At 46.2% G+C, this 14,537-nt stretch overlaps 1 pseudogene; it reads right to left on the reverse strand.

The window, feature by feature from the left end:
- LOC129352159 (SH3 and multiple ankyrin repeat domains protein 2-like) overlaps window positions 1-14,537 on the reverse strand; it is a 161,197-nt pseudogene that overhangs the window by 73,063 nt on the left and 73,597 nt on the right.

Consider the following 14,537-nt stretch of genomic DNA (forward strand, 5'->3'; position numbering starts at 1 on the left):
TGGATCAGGAACATGAATCTGGATCAGGAACATGGATCCGGATCAGGATCTGGATCTGGATCAGGAACATAAATCTGGATCAGAATCCAGATCAGGAACATGGATCTGGATCTAGATTATCCTGCGCCACCTACAGCTCAGGAGTTCAGGAAGTCATTTTTCTCTTCAGCTCAGAAAAACAGAAACAATCCATCAGCTTGAACATAAATCCTACAGAAAACCGGAAGCTGCTGAGTCGGGTTTGTTCTCTGATCTGTGTGTGTTGGGATGATGCAGTGGGATTATCGCAGCGTGGCCGTGGGGGTCTGGTCATCCTAACTCCAGCTTCCAGTGGATGGAGGAGAGGACCAGCAGAAATCTGCAGTCACATCAGAGGAGCTGCTGAACCGAACCCAAACCCGTCTGAGACGCTCTGGCAGCGTCGTGCTGCAGGTTTTCATTTGTCGGGTTTTATCGTTTCTCCGTGATCTGGGATCCTGGCAGCTGCGGAGATTATCTGCTGTTGTCTTCAGTGACGGTAATCTGCAGCAGAACATGGAGACGCAGCAGGAGTTCGCTCTGTTTGGTTCGTTCTGCTCAGGTTTGTGTTGTTGGGTTTTTAAAGGTGAGTCTGAAAAAAGCTGTACTGGAGATAAAACCTTCAGCTGCATCTGAAGTTTCCTCAGGACCAAATTGATCCCATTTTCATGTTTCTATGCAGGAATACAGAATATAATCAGGCTCATGTTGGTGCATGTGAAGCCGCTGGCAGAGAACAGGAACTCACTTGGACAACGATCCCACAGGTGAGATAACGGCCGAGTTCAAACCGGACTTTAATTGTTCTGCTCTCTGGATGACGATAAATGACAGCGAACAGATGAAGCCGCTGACAGATGAACTCATAACCGGCTTAATGAGGCGATAAAACACCGGCTGACTGTTCCTCACTGCTTCACCGAGCCTCACTGCTTCACCGAGCCTCACTGCTTCACCGAGCCTCACTGCTTCACTGAGCCTCACTGCTTCACTGAGCCTCACTGGTTCACTGAGCCTCACTGGTTCACTGAGCCTCACTGCTTCACTGAGCCTCACTGGTTCACTGAGCCTCACTGCTTCACCGAGCCTCACTGCTTCACTGAGCCTCACTGCTTCACCGAGCCTCACTGCTTCACCGAGCCTCACTGAGCCTCACTGCTTCACTGAGCCTCACTGCTTCACTGAGCCTCACTGCTTCACCGAGCCTCACTGCTTCACTGAGCCTCACTGCTTCACCGAGCCTCACTGAGCCTCACTGCTTCACTGAGCCTCACTGCTTCACCGAGCCTCACTGGTTCACCGAGCCTCACTGCTTCACCGAGCCTCACTGCTTCACCGAGCCTCACTGCTTCACCGAGCCTCATGCCAGAGCAAACGCAGGTCTGGGTTTGGGTTCTGGGTTCTGGGTTCTGGGTTTTGGGTTCTGGGTTTGGGTTTTGGGTTCTGGGTTCTGGGTTTGGGTTCTGGGTTCTGGGTTTTGGGTTCTGGGTTTTGGTTCTGGTCAGACCTGCTGCTGTAAATAATTCAGCCTGACAGCAGAAATGAACGGTTTCTACTTTACTGGTTAAACATCTTATTTTATCCAAGAGCAACTAAAACAGACGATTCAGAAATGAACCTGAAGTTTTGCAGACATTTGGACCTTTGATCCTCCCACCACAACATTTCAATCAGCTTTAGGTCGGGACTTTGACTAGGCCTTTGTAAAACTTTCTGTTTTTGTTATCAATACCTAATTTTCCATCTGAAATCATTTTTATAAATTGTGATTTTTCTCATTTTGAACATAAATCACTGCTGATTAATGAAGAGAGAAACAATTTTTCTCATAATGTTAGTTTGATATTAACTTTACTCTTGATGCCTGCAGATGGATGTTTCAGTAAATATGAAGCAGGATGAATGAAGGTCGAAACATAAATATGACAATATTTATGTTTTCCAGACAGTTCTGGAAAGACCCGGCAGGACGACAACAATGATGGGTGGAGGTGATGGAGGGTGGAGGTGATGGAGGGTGGAGGTGATGGAAGGTGGAGGTGATGGAGGTGATGGAGGGTGGAGGTGATGGAGGTGATGGAGGTGATGGAAGGTGGAGGTGATGGAGGTGATGGAGGGTGGAGGTGATGGAGGGTGGAGGTGATGGAGGTGATGGAGGGAAATGAATCTGGTGTGAAATGAAGGCAGCAGGTTCTGGTCGGGTCGCGGCGCTCCAACAGCTGTTGGGAGGTTTTGGTCGTGTTCCACTTTTATCGGGTCGCTGCTGATGATGAGGTCAACAATGGCAGGATTACATCTTCAGATTAGATTACTCCGCCCCTCAGGCTCAGGGAGGAGTAACTTTTATTTATTTGTTTGTTCTTCTTTTCTCATTTTCTCTAATCCCTGAAGCGTCTCTGTGGCACCAGAACCAGGTCAGCGGCGCTGGGTTCTGATCCAGGACCAGGAGTTAACCTGAACCGACCAGCTGATCGTTTCCTGAGTTTAACTTGGACTCGTGGTCTGAGTCTCTTAGTCCCACTTTCAGTCTCTTGTAATGAAAAGTGAAAGAAAGTTGGTGTGAAAACTGCTGAATGTTTTACTGTGAAAGGATGAGCCTGATTAGCAGCCAGTGATGCTGCTGGATTATTATGGGATACTAAAGGCTCATAATCTGCTCATAGTGATGTCTTTATGAATGTTTCTCCAACTGTATGAAACGATTTCGTGCTTAAGGATCAGGAATCTGACTTCTGATCACTTCAACTGGGGAAATGTTCCCTGTTTTCAAAACTTTGGCTGAGATGGAGTTTCTAACTCCAGTTTCTAACTCCAGTTTCCAGTTTCCAGGACGGATTCAACCTCCAGAACAACATCAAAACCTTGAGCTGTTTTTTTTATTTTCAGAATTGTAGAACAATCATTTCGTTTAATTGTTTTTATGTAGTCAATGGCGCCACAGTCTGTCTTTTTTGTCCCTGCGGAGACAAAGTTGCACATATTCACCTGCTTGATGTGTGATGACACAATGTAAACGCCAGTCAGTTTTAAACTGTGTGATCCGTTATATGAAGAGATGCTGTTCCCACAGAGCCGGTGCTAACACAGTAGCACTCATCCCAAACAGCAGAATCAGCAACGTCCGTCTCATCAACATGCAGAAGAGTGAGCGTTTAAAATGTTGCAAAAAGATAAAAAGAAAATGTGAATGAAGCGTAACTCTGTCCACAGTTCTTCCATCTTGGAGAGTCATGCCTCTGGTAAGGCACAGACCCACCAGTGGATGGCGCCGTTTGCTTCATCAAACTTGTTTCCGTCTTTGCTTTAGCACATTAACTCGGCTCCAGGGAATGTGCTTTCTGAAACTGAAGTTATCACCATTTTAATAAAAAGTATTGATTAAAAACGACTGTCTGAATCAACATTGGGGACGTTTTGGCTGCTAAAAGAAGAATTTCTCTTGCAGATCAGAGTTTAAAAATCCCAACCAGCTCTACAGTTTCACATCTAACCAGAGGAATTTGAACAGATCTGAATGAAATAACTGGTTTAATCAGTTTCTGCAGGACAAACATCCCTCGACCCGAAACCCAGGGAAGAATCAGCGCCAGGTGCGATGATGAGCGTTTGGTTCCCATGGCAACACACTGATAATCCACCATGGGGATTATAAAGGAAAGTCATTAAAGAGGATGAAAAGATCGGGGGATTTGAAATGTATCTGGAGAGAGATTGAGGAAGAGAGACTCGGCGGGGACAAAATGGACCGATCGGGATCACCTATATCAGAGTCTTTGTGGTTCTTGATGAGTTCGGCGAGCTCAAAGTTTCCTGCAATAATGGCCACCTGCAGAGGACAAGAAGAAGCCAGGAGGAGTTTCATCAGACGGAACATTTTTATTCAAGAACAAACGTCAGACCCAAACTTTCTGATTTAAAACTCATTTTTCCATCTCCTTTGAACCAAACATGGATATTTCTGTCTAACTCTCTACCGGCGCCCAGGCTTTCTGAGTCTTCCTGTTTCTTACAATCATCCATCATCTGTTAAGTCCTAACTAAAACCTGGATGTTTGGTTCTCAGGAGTTCACAGAAAATAACATTTAATCTGTCAGTCAATTAATTAAACTGTAATCTGGCTCATAATCCCACCCATCACTCTATCGAGCCTTTCCTCCATACAGGACCTATAGAGGTCAAGGGTCAGGAAAAGGGCAGCTAACATCTGTGCAGACCCCACACATCCTGGACACACTGTTTTAGGTTTTTACCTTCAGGTGGCGCTACAGAGGCAGTTTCTACCCTCAGTTTGTTTCTCCAGTCCCAGATCCAAAACATTCATATTCACACTAATGCAACAATCATTTCTTCTTTAAAAAATAAATAAATAAAATAAATAAATAAATAAATAAATATATATATAAAATAAATAAATAATTCCCTTCTCACCCACCGCGGGTGGTTCTTATCCTCTGAGCTCGGGTCCTCTACCAGAGGCCTGGGAGCTTGAGGGTTCTGCGCAGTATCTTGGCTGTGCCAAGGACTGCACATTTCTGGACTGAGATGTCTGATGTTGTTCCTGGGATCTGTTGTAGCCACTGCTCCAGTTTGGGGGTTACTGCCCCGAGGGCCCCGATGACCACAGGCACCACTGTGGTCTTCACCTTCCAGGCCCTCTCCAGTTCTTCCCTGAGGCCCTGGTATTTCTCCAGTTTCTCGTGCTCCTTTTTCCTGATGTTGCAATCACTTGGTATTGCTACATCTACCACAACGGTTTTCCTCTGATGTTTATCCACTACGACAATGTCTGGTTGGTTCGCCATACCATTTTGTCTGTCTGGATCTGGAAGTCCCACAGGATCTTAGCTCTGGCGTTCTCCACCACCTTTGGGGGTGTTTCCCACTTTGATCTCGGGGTTTCCAGTCCATATTCTGCACAGATGTTTCTGTACACTATGCCTGCCACTTGGTTATGTCGCTCCATGTACGCTTTCCCTGCCAGTATCTTGCACCCTGCTGTGATGTGCTGGACTGTCTCAGGGGCCTCCTTGCACAACTTACACCTTGGGTCTTGTCTGGTGTGGTAGATCTGGGCCTCTATTGCTCTGGTGTTTAGGGCCTGTTCCTGGGCGGCCAGGATGAGGGCCTCTGTGCTGTCCTTGAGTCCAGCTTTTTCCAGCCATTGGTAGGATTTACTGATATCAGCCACTTGGGTTATTTGCTGGTGGTACATCCCATGTAGGGGCTTGTCCTCCCATGATGGTACTCTGGCACCTCAACCTCCGTTCCCTGTTGTCTGAGACATTCACTGAGCACATTGTCTGTTGAGGCTTTGTCCTGATGTATTTATGGATCTTAGTTGTTTCGTCCTGGACAGTGGTTCTCACACTCACTAGTCCTCTGCCTCCGTCCTTGCGGCTCGTGTACAGTCTCAGGGTGCTGGATTGGGATGGAACCCTCCATGCATGGTTAGTAGCTTTCTAGTCTTAATATCTGTGGCGTTTATCTCCTCCTTTGGCCAGCTAATTATTCCAGCAGGGTATCTGATTACTGGCAGGGCATAGCTGTTTATCGCATGGATTTTGTTCTTGCCATTGAGCTGGCTTCTCAGGACTTGCCTTATTCGTTGGAGGTATTTAGCTGTGGCTCCTTTCCTTGTGGCCTCATCGAGGTTGCCATTTGCTTGTGGTATACCTAGGTACTTGTAACTGTCCTCTATGTCTGCTATTGTTCCTTCTGGGAGTGAGACTCCTTCTGTGCGGATCACCTTCCCCCTCTTTGTGATCAGCGACCACACTTCTCTAGTCCGAATGACATCCCAATGTCAGTGCTGTAGATCCTGGTGGTGTGGATCAGTGAGTCGATGTCTCGCTCAAACTTGGCATACAGCTTGATGTCATCCATGTAGAGGAGGTGACTGATGTTGGCCCCATTTTTGAGTCGGTATCCGTAGCCAGTCTTGTTGATAATTTGGCTGAGGGGGTTCAGACCTATGCAGAACAGTAGCGGGGACAGAGCATCTCCTTGGTATATGCCACATTTGATGGACACTTGTGCAAGTGGTTTGCAGTTGGCTTCAAGGGTGGTTTTCCACAGCCTCATCGATGAAGGCTCGCAGCCTTGCAATGAAGGCTCTCAGAATCCTGTTGATGTTATACTCTCTAGGCATTCAATGATCCAAGTATGCGGCATTGAGTCATAGGCTTTCTTGTAATCGATCCAAGCCATGCACAGGTTGGTGTGTCGGGTTTTGCAGTCTCGGGCAACTGTGCAGTCTACGAGGAGTTGGTGTTTGGCTCCTCTGGTATTTACACTGATACCCTTCTGTGCCGTGCTCATGTGTTTATCCATGTGTTTGCTTATCTTGGCCGCTATGATGCCTGACATGAGCTTCCAGGTTGTGGAGAGGCAGGTTATTGGTCGGTAGTTGGGTGGGACTGGACCCTTTGATGGATCCTTCTGGATTAGGATTGTCCGCCCTTCAGTTAACCATTCAGGGTGAGTCCCACTTTGTAGCAGCTGGTTCATTTGGGCTGCCAGTCGCTCATGGAGAGCAGTGAGTTTCTTTAGCCAGTAGGCATGGATCATGTCAGGCCCTGGTGCTGTCCAGTTTTTCATGCCTGAGACTCTTTCTTGAACATCTGTCGCAGTGATGGTTACCGGGGCTTGCTCAGGGAGGTTGCTGTGGTCCTCTCGTAGAGAGATCAGCCACTGTGCATTGCTGTTGTGGGACGCCTCCCTTTCCCATATGCCTTTCCAGTATTGGTCTGCTCTGTTGTTATTACCCTGCCATTGAGAGTACACCTTAGCTGGTTGAGTGGAGAAGAGCCGGTTAATCCTTCTGGATTCATTCTCCCTTGTGTATCTCTTTAGGCGGCTGGCCAAGGCTTGGAGCCTCTGTTTGGCAGTTTCAAGTGCTTCAGGTATGGGCATCTGCCTGTACTTTCTGGGTACTGGTCTTTTCATTGTACCCTTGTGGAGCTCTGACAGTTGGCTCACTTCCCTCCTTGTTACCTTGATTTTAGCCTCTAATCCATGGTGGGTATTGGGTCTCATGGTTGCTCTTATAGCCAAGTATCTCAAGGATCACTGATGCTGAGTTGTAGATCAGCTCATTGGTTTCTGTTATGGTGTTGGTAGGGATCGTTCTCAATGCTGCATTCACATTCTCAATGAGACTTTGGCGCCTGGTTGTCATTTGGGTCATGATTCTCTCTCTCTCAGGTCAGCTGTCTCGTTCAGCTCTGTTTCACTCATTGGGGCCGTGTATCCCCTCACTGGGTGGGGACTTGTAGTTAAGTCCCCACAGTCCTGACATCCGGGTTCCTCCCTTTTGCCGTAGCATTTGTGTTGTATCTCGTCAATCTCAAGTTGTGATAGCAGTTGCCGTTTGCGGATGTTGGAACACTGAGCTACTAGTTGTTTAGCGCTTAGTGTTGACTGGGGATGTCGAAGTAACCATTCCTTCCCCAGTCTTTGCATGTAACCCCTCTGACTAGGGTTACTTGAGTAGTAGCATTCCAACAGATCCACATTTTCATCTCTCGCCCATTTCCGTCTTGTTCCAGTAGTCCATTTGTCATCAAGGTGCTCTGGTTCCCCAACACCTGACGCAGACCTTGTTTGGCCGGGCGACGTCTGAGCCGGCATGTTATGCAACTTAGTATCTCTCATGGTATGAGGTAGGCAGTAGCTTGAAGGGTCTTGCCTAAGGACCCAGACTGGATTCGAACCCTGCCCTCTCGGGTGATATACTGATGCCTTATGTATTGAGCTATCCAGTCAGCATATATATATATATATATATAATATATATATATATATATATATATATATATATATATATATATATATATATATATATATTGTGTGTGAAAACATGAACGGTTCATTTCAGCTCCACTGCAGGATGTGACATGGATGCAGAATCAGCAAAATGACAAAACAAATCTACAAAGGGACAAAAGTCACTTCAGTCAGAGTGCAGCGCCCCCTCATGGTGGCTCATTGCATCTTTTCCCCCACTTTATTCTTTGATTGTTTTTTTCTTTTTTGCCCATCTGAAAACAAAAAGTCTGGTATGTTTGGTACAATTATTTTCTAAGTCTGGTAAAGAAATAATAACAATAACCAGTTTATTTCTTATCAGCCTTTCCTGCACAGTCTGGGTGTTTTTGCATCAGGGTTGGAGGATCACAGTGTGAGCAGGGCTTGTCCACCAGGAGGCAGTAGAGAGGCACCAAACATTTGGACTCAGAGGTTTTCAGTTCTGTGCTGACATGGACTTGCTCAGCAGAACCAGGAGGATAAAGAAGTCCAGGCCTCAAAACAGACCGGCCGTTTTTAATCTGCACACACACACACACACACACACACACACACACACACACACACACACACACACACACACACACACACACACACCACACACACACACACACACACACGTCTCATGGGAAACCCCACAGCATTACATAAGAAGCCTGCTCTGCTCTGCTCTGTTTCTGTGCCATGAACGCGTCCGTCTCTGCAGGATGAAAAACCTGGACGTTGGTTCTGAGAAAACGGAGAAACAAACCAGGTTTTCCATCAACGTGACGTTTCCTGAACGTTTATCCAGCTGAAAAACAAAAGGCTTCCTCCACAATGAAGCATGTCAATAAATGTATATCTGTAACGTATTCCGGGAGGAAAATCTGTTCCTTCAGAAGCAGGTGGGGGGGGGACGGATGCTGGATCTCCCACAGCCATCGAGTGACGAAGCAGTGACTGTTGTTTTTTTATTTTAATGTTTTAGAATCAAACTGCTTCAGTTTTAAATCAGGTTTGAAAAACCATTTTACAAACAATAATTATCTTCAGCTGAGGAGCATCCTGATGTTTGTTGCTTCCCATCATTTGTTTGCAGCATATTAAGCATGAAAATAACAACTTTATGAAAGATTTTAATGATTATCTAGAGGAAATGAAAGCATGGTTTCATCTTGATTGTTTCTATTTATAGAAAACCAGAGAGGCGTGTTTTGGTCTTTTCCAGTTCAGTCGCTTCAATCCAAATCCAGACCGTTTGGTGAGTCCAAATGCTGATCGAGCCAAAACGGAAACTCTGGTTCTGTGAACGCCGATCAAACCATAGACGCTAAAAAGCAGGAAGTGGACCATGGTTCCTGTTGCAGCGCCCCCACAGGCCTGGAGGGGAACAGGCTGGTTTGACTCAGCAGAGCAGAGCAGAGCACCTCCACCTCCAGCTGCTCCACCTCCAGCTGCTCCACCTCCAGCTGCTCCACCTCCAGCTGCTCCACCTCCAGCTCCAGCTACTCCACCTCCAGCTGCTCCACCTCCAGCTGCTCCACCTCCAGCTGCTCCACCTCCAGCATCTCCACCTCCAGCTGCTCCACCTCCAGCTGCTCCACCTCCAGCATCTCCACCTCCACCTCCAGCTGCTCCACCTCCAGCACCTCCACCTCCAGCTGCTCCACTTCCAGCACCTCCACCTCCAGCTGCTCCACCTCCAGCACCTCCACCTCCAGCACCTCCACCTCCAGCTGCTCCACCTCCAGCTGCTCCACCTCCAGCTGCTCCACCTCCAGCATCTCCACCTCCCGCTCCAGCTCCACCTCCAGCTGCTCCACCTCCAGCTGCTCCACCTCCAGCACCTCCAGCTCCAGCTACTCCACCTCCAGCTGTTCCACCTCCAGCATCTCCACCTCCAGCATCTCCACCTCCAGCTCCTGAGGTGGAGCAGCAGGAGGTGGAGCAGCTGATGAAGTTCTGGTCTCTAATCAAACAGTCTGTCAGGTGGAAATCCCTCGGTCACTAATTTGTTAATATCTAACTCTGAAGATAGAAATGTAAGCTCAGCTGAGGCGAAGCACTGAAACAGATTTTGTCTTTGAAACCAACGCTGAATTTCATCTCCACTGAAACAACTAAACCAGAGCAGGGGCGCTCTCAAGTCTCTTTTTATCAGAGAGCGAAGCTGCCAACCAATGAGCTGCAGGAAACAGTCACCATTTATCTCTCATTATCATCCTGCCGCCCACAGTCAGCAGCAGCACTGCCATGGCCGCCTCCACATCCATTCTCTTCCTGGTCTCCGCTGGTTGTCAGGGAGACAAATGGTTGTGTAGCAGGAAGTGGGTAAAGATGTGGAGGAGAATTCACCGACACTTTCAGCCAGGTGGAACATCAGAGGAGCAAAAGGTTCTTCAGAGGAACGAAGGGAAACTGCAGGTCAAGACAGACTGGGATTATACTGGAAAACTCATCAAAACGTGATGGTTAGAGGATCAGCTCAACATCCAGACTGACATCCAGACCGACATCCAGACCAACATCCAGACTGGCATCCAGACCGACATCCAGACTGACATCCAGACTGACATCTAGACTCATGCATCCAGACTGACATCCAGACTGACATCTAGACTCATGCATCCAGACTGACATCCAGACTGACATCTAGACTGACATCTAGACTGACATCTAGACTCATGCATCCAGACTGACATCCAGACTGACATCTAGACTGACATCTAGACTGACATCTAGACTCATGCATCCAGACTGACATCCAGACTGACATCTAGACTGACATCTAGACTGACATCTAGACTCATGCATCCAGACTGACATCCAGACTGACATCCAGACCGACATCTAGACTCATGCATCCAGACTGACATCCAGACTGACATCTAGACTGACATCCAGACTGACATCCAGACTGACATCTAGACTGACATCTAGACTGACATCTAGACTCATGCACCCAGACTGACATCCAGACTGACATACAGACCGACATCCAGACCGACATCCAGACTGACATCCAGACTCATGCATCCAGACTGACATCTAGACTGACATCCAGACTGACATCCAGACTCATGCATCCAGACTGACATCTAGACTGACATACAGACCGACATCCAGACTGACATCCAGACCGACATCCAGACTGACATCTAGACCAACATCCAGACTGACATCCAGACCGACATCCAGACTGACATCCAGACCGACATCCAGACTCATGCACCCAAAAGTTTTCTAAATTTCCACCTAATCTTAGACAACATTTCAGATTTGACTGTAAAATGTCATTATTATATAGTTGAGCTTCGATCGCGAGAAGCAGCTTCATTTAAAGTTTAATTTGCTGAAAAGGGAAAGAAAACTGTAAATCTGGAGAATTATTTACATATTTAATCCTCCGGGAGGAAAAGAAACGTTTTGATCTGAAGTGTCATGGGAACGTGGAGCGCCACTGTCTCCGTGGTGACAGTGACTTCCTGCACAGCCGGAGGGAGCCGGTTGGTTGGCAACAGAAACATGTCAACCAGGAGCGCCTGAAGGCAACACCGGATCTCCCAGGTGACAGCGGGTCTCTGGGGAGTCAGAGCCACTTTATCTGAAGAAGACAACAGAACTCAGTGGAAACACGGCGTCCATCCAGAACCGCCGACCCAGACGGGTCCGGATGGGTCCAGCCGGGTCCGGATGGGTCCAGACGGGGGTCCGGATGGGTCCAGACGGGTCCGGATGGTCCGGATGGGTCCAGACGGGTCCGGATGGGTCCAGACGGGTCCGGATGGGTCCAGACGGGTCCGGATGGGTCCAGGTCCTCATGCCACTGGTCAGTTAGCGGTTCTGATCTAGTTCTTCTGCTTCTGTGGCTTCTGGTGGCTCATCAGGTACATAAACTGAATTCATAAACAGGTCAAAGCTGCAGAGTCGCATTCAGCCAGTGACACTCACCCAGTCATACGCTGATTGATCAGCAACTTGGGGAGAAGTGCCTTGCTCAGAGGCACATCCACATACATCCTAACCCAGCCTGGTAAAAACCACTCCTCCTTCATATGGAGGATCTGACTCACTTCAGAAGGGGTTGTCTCTGCTGCAGGGAAGCCACTGACTGCATTAACCGCTCCACAGAACCCCGACTTCCTGACTGTCCCTTTAAGACTTAGACTGGGAGAGACGGAGCGGGAAGAGAGAAGGGAGAATGTGGAGAATGGAGGAAGGTTTTGATGAAAATGGAGACATTTAGATGTTAAAGGTTGAAGAGATCAGAAACTTCCACAATACAACTGGAGAGATGAGAAACAACATGAAGGGTCGGTTTGTTGAAATCATCAAGAAAACAAAGAACTGAGAGAGAACAACTGATTCTCTGCTTTTCTCTGTTTCTTTTGGCTGAAACAATACATCTTTTAACGAGTGCTACAACCCCCCCCCCCCACACACACACACAGATGCACTGTTACACAACAGCACAGGTTTTTCAAATGGCTCGTTTTCCAGACACCAAGAAAAAAGAAACTTATCACAACTGGACGGGATTTTCTTTGTGCTTTAATTGTTTCTGCTGTAGAGACCCAAACGGAAAAACCAAAATGAGCAACATGTGAATGTTAGGTCCGACAGGCTGCTCAGAAAATAAAGTCACTTCCTTTCACAATGTCTCAAATTCATTTGAGTCTTAAAATATGACTGAAATATTTTTAACATTTTAATAGCTTGACAATTTCAAACCACTGCAAGTTTGCGCCTTCACTTTAAGTAAACTTGATTGATTTTTAATCTTTGTCATTTAACTCGTATTTACCTGTTAAGTTAATTTGATTTTTCCTTAGAGCTCATAAATGTCACATTTGTTTCAAACACTTCTAGAGAGCCGTTTTGAACAAACGTTTTCTCAGTTTAAAGCTGCTTTTCTCTAATTGTTTAAGGTATTTCGCCTTGATATGTAGTTAATTTGTGTGTTTGAGCTTCTTTCTGTTGTTTTGCTGAGGAATGGCAGAGTGGGTGTTCAAGCTCTCTGTCTAGATGTACTCCTGTTTAGAGTTATGTAATGTTTCTGCTCTGATATTCAGGATTTGTCAGAATACAAATAAAACAGATGAAGCATCTGAAGAGGATGACCTTTTAATGCATTCAAATTTATTGGTGCAGCAGCTTGAACCCAATTTATTCTACCCTGCTGTGTTTTCTAATTCCAATGATATTTAATTACTTCTGACCTGTTCTATTGATATCACCTGCTCTCTTGTCTGCTGTTTTATTTCTACAAACATTTAGTTAATTTTTTTCTGCATTGTAAAGTCAAAAGATTAAACGTGCTGCAGAAAATCTGGAGAACTGAATCAAATCAACCACAGAGATAAAACTGGAACAACATCAGCAACTCCCATCAATCTGTGAAGCATTTTAAGACCATCTGAACTCCATCATTCTGCAGAAAGGAAAGGATGGAGGAAAACAAGATGGCAGACAGCAGGACGTCTGGCAGCACAAACACCTCGAGCACGGTGGCGGAGGGATGATGATGTGGGCTGGTTTTCACTCATTCAGCTCCATCAGTCAAACGGTTTGGTCCTAACTGGGTCATCAACAAGACAATGGCCTAGTCAAATTCCATACCTCAAACGAAACAAGAACCAGAACTGCAGGAAAGCTGGAAAGAATCTGGGATCCTCAGTGTTTTTCTAAATGAGGTCAAAGTTCAAAGCTTGATCATGTTCATCATACCCTAAAGTGGAACCATAAAACTTTAGAAACCACTTCGAAACAGTCTGAAAATATAAAAATACATGAAACTGTTTACCATGGATGTTAAGCAAACCACATGAAAATGTTTCCTGAAGTTTATTTAAATTAATTTAAAAGGAAATGATGAATGAATAAACCCGGGCGTGAGCCTGAACGTATCGTCCTCTGAGCTGCAGGACAGTCACAGCTTTGAATCTCCTGCAGCTCAGTTTCCTCTGGTCTGTACCTGTTCCAGCTTCCATCTGTAAAACAGGCATAAACTTGTTGGATTCAGCTCTGGGCTTCATGTGTAGGAGGAGAGTGCAACAATGATAAAGATAGTAAGTGCAAGAGAGCGATTTTTTTCCTCCACTCAACAACAAGTGAGAGTCCAACATGTTTAGTGGCTGCTTGATGTTCAGCCGCTGAGCCTGCTGTCAGGAAAATAACGGCTGTTTGTTTCTCTTCTGCAACAGATTTGCACTTGGCCGCCCCAGTTAAGCTGAACGTCTTCACTACTGAGGGACAGCAGCTGCTGGGTCTTATTGTCAGCAATCTTTGCGCTTTTATCGGCAAGAAAATCATCTCACTACCAAAGAAAATTGCTTTGCTTTGAAAAGCAGTGCAGTGATAAAAGCAGTGTGTTGCATAATACTCAACCACTTACTAATAATTTACTAATAAATCAGTTCTGGGAAACATTTGAGAAAAATTCCAACTTAACTACAGAACTACAACTACAGAATGAGTTGTAGATGGTGCTGGGCACTGCTAACTGAAATTAATGCTAAAGCATTACAACAACATGGTATTTAGCATAAAATAAAAATATAACCATGCAAATACCAACCATACCTCAACAATTTTATGAGCAAATTTGTCTTTGCACACCTGCCTGGACGGTTTGGGCTTCAAGAAATTACAACAGAACACATTGGGAAAATTTATCTAGGAGATACTAGATGCTCTAAACATCTTTATTATCACCAAAAACACAAACACC

Source organism: Poeciliopsis prolifica, unplaced genomic scaffold (genome assembly GCF_027474105.1).
Source record: "Poeciliopsis prolifica strain line A6 unplaced genomic scaffold, Auburn_PproV2 SCAFFOLD073, whole genome shotgun sequence".
NCBI classification, from domain to species: domain Eukaryota; kingdom Metazoa; phylum Chordata; class Actinopteri; order Cyprinodontiformes; family Poeciliidae; genus Poeciliopsis; species Poeciliopsis prolifica.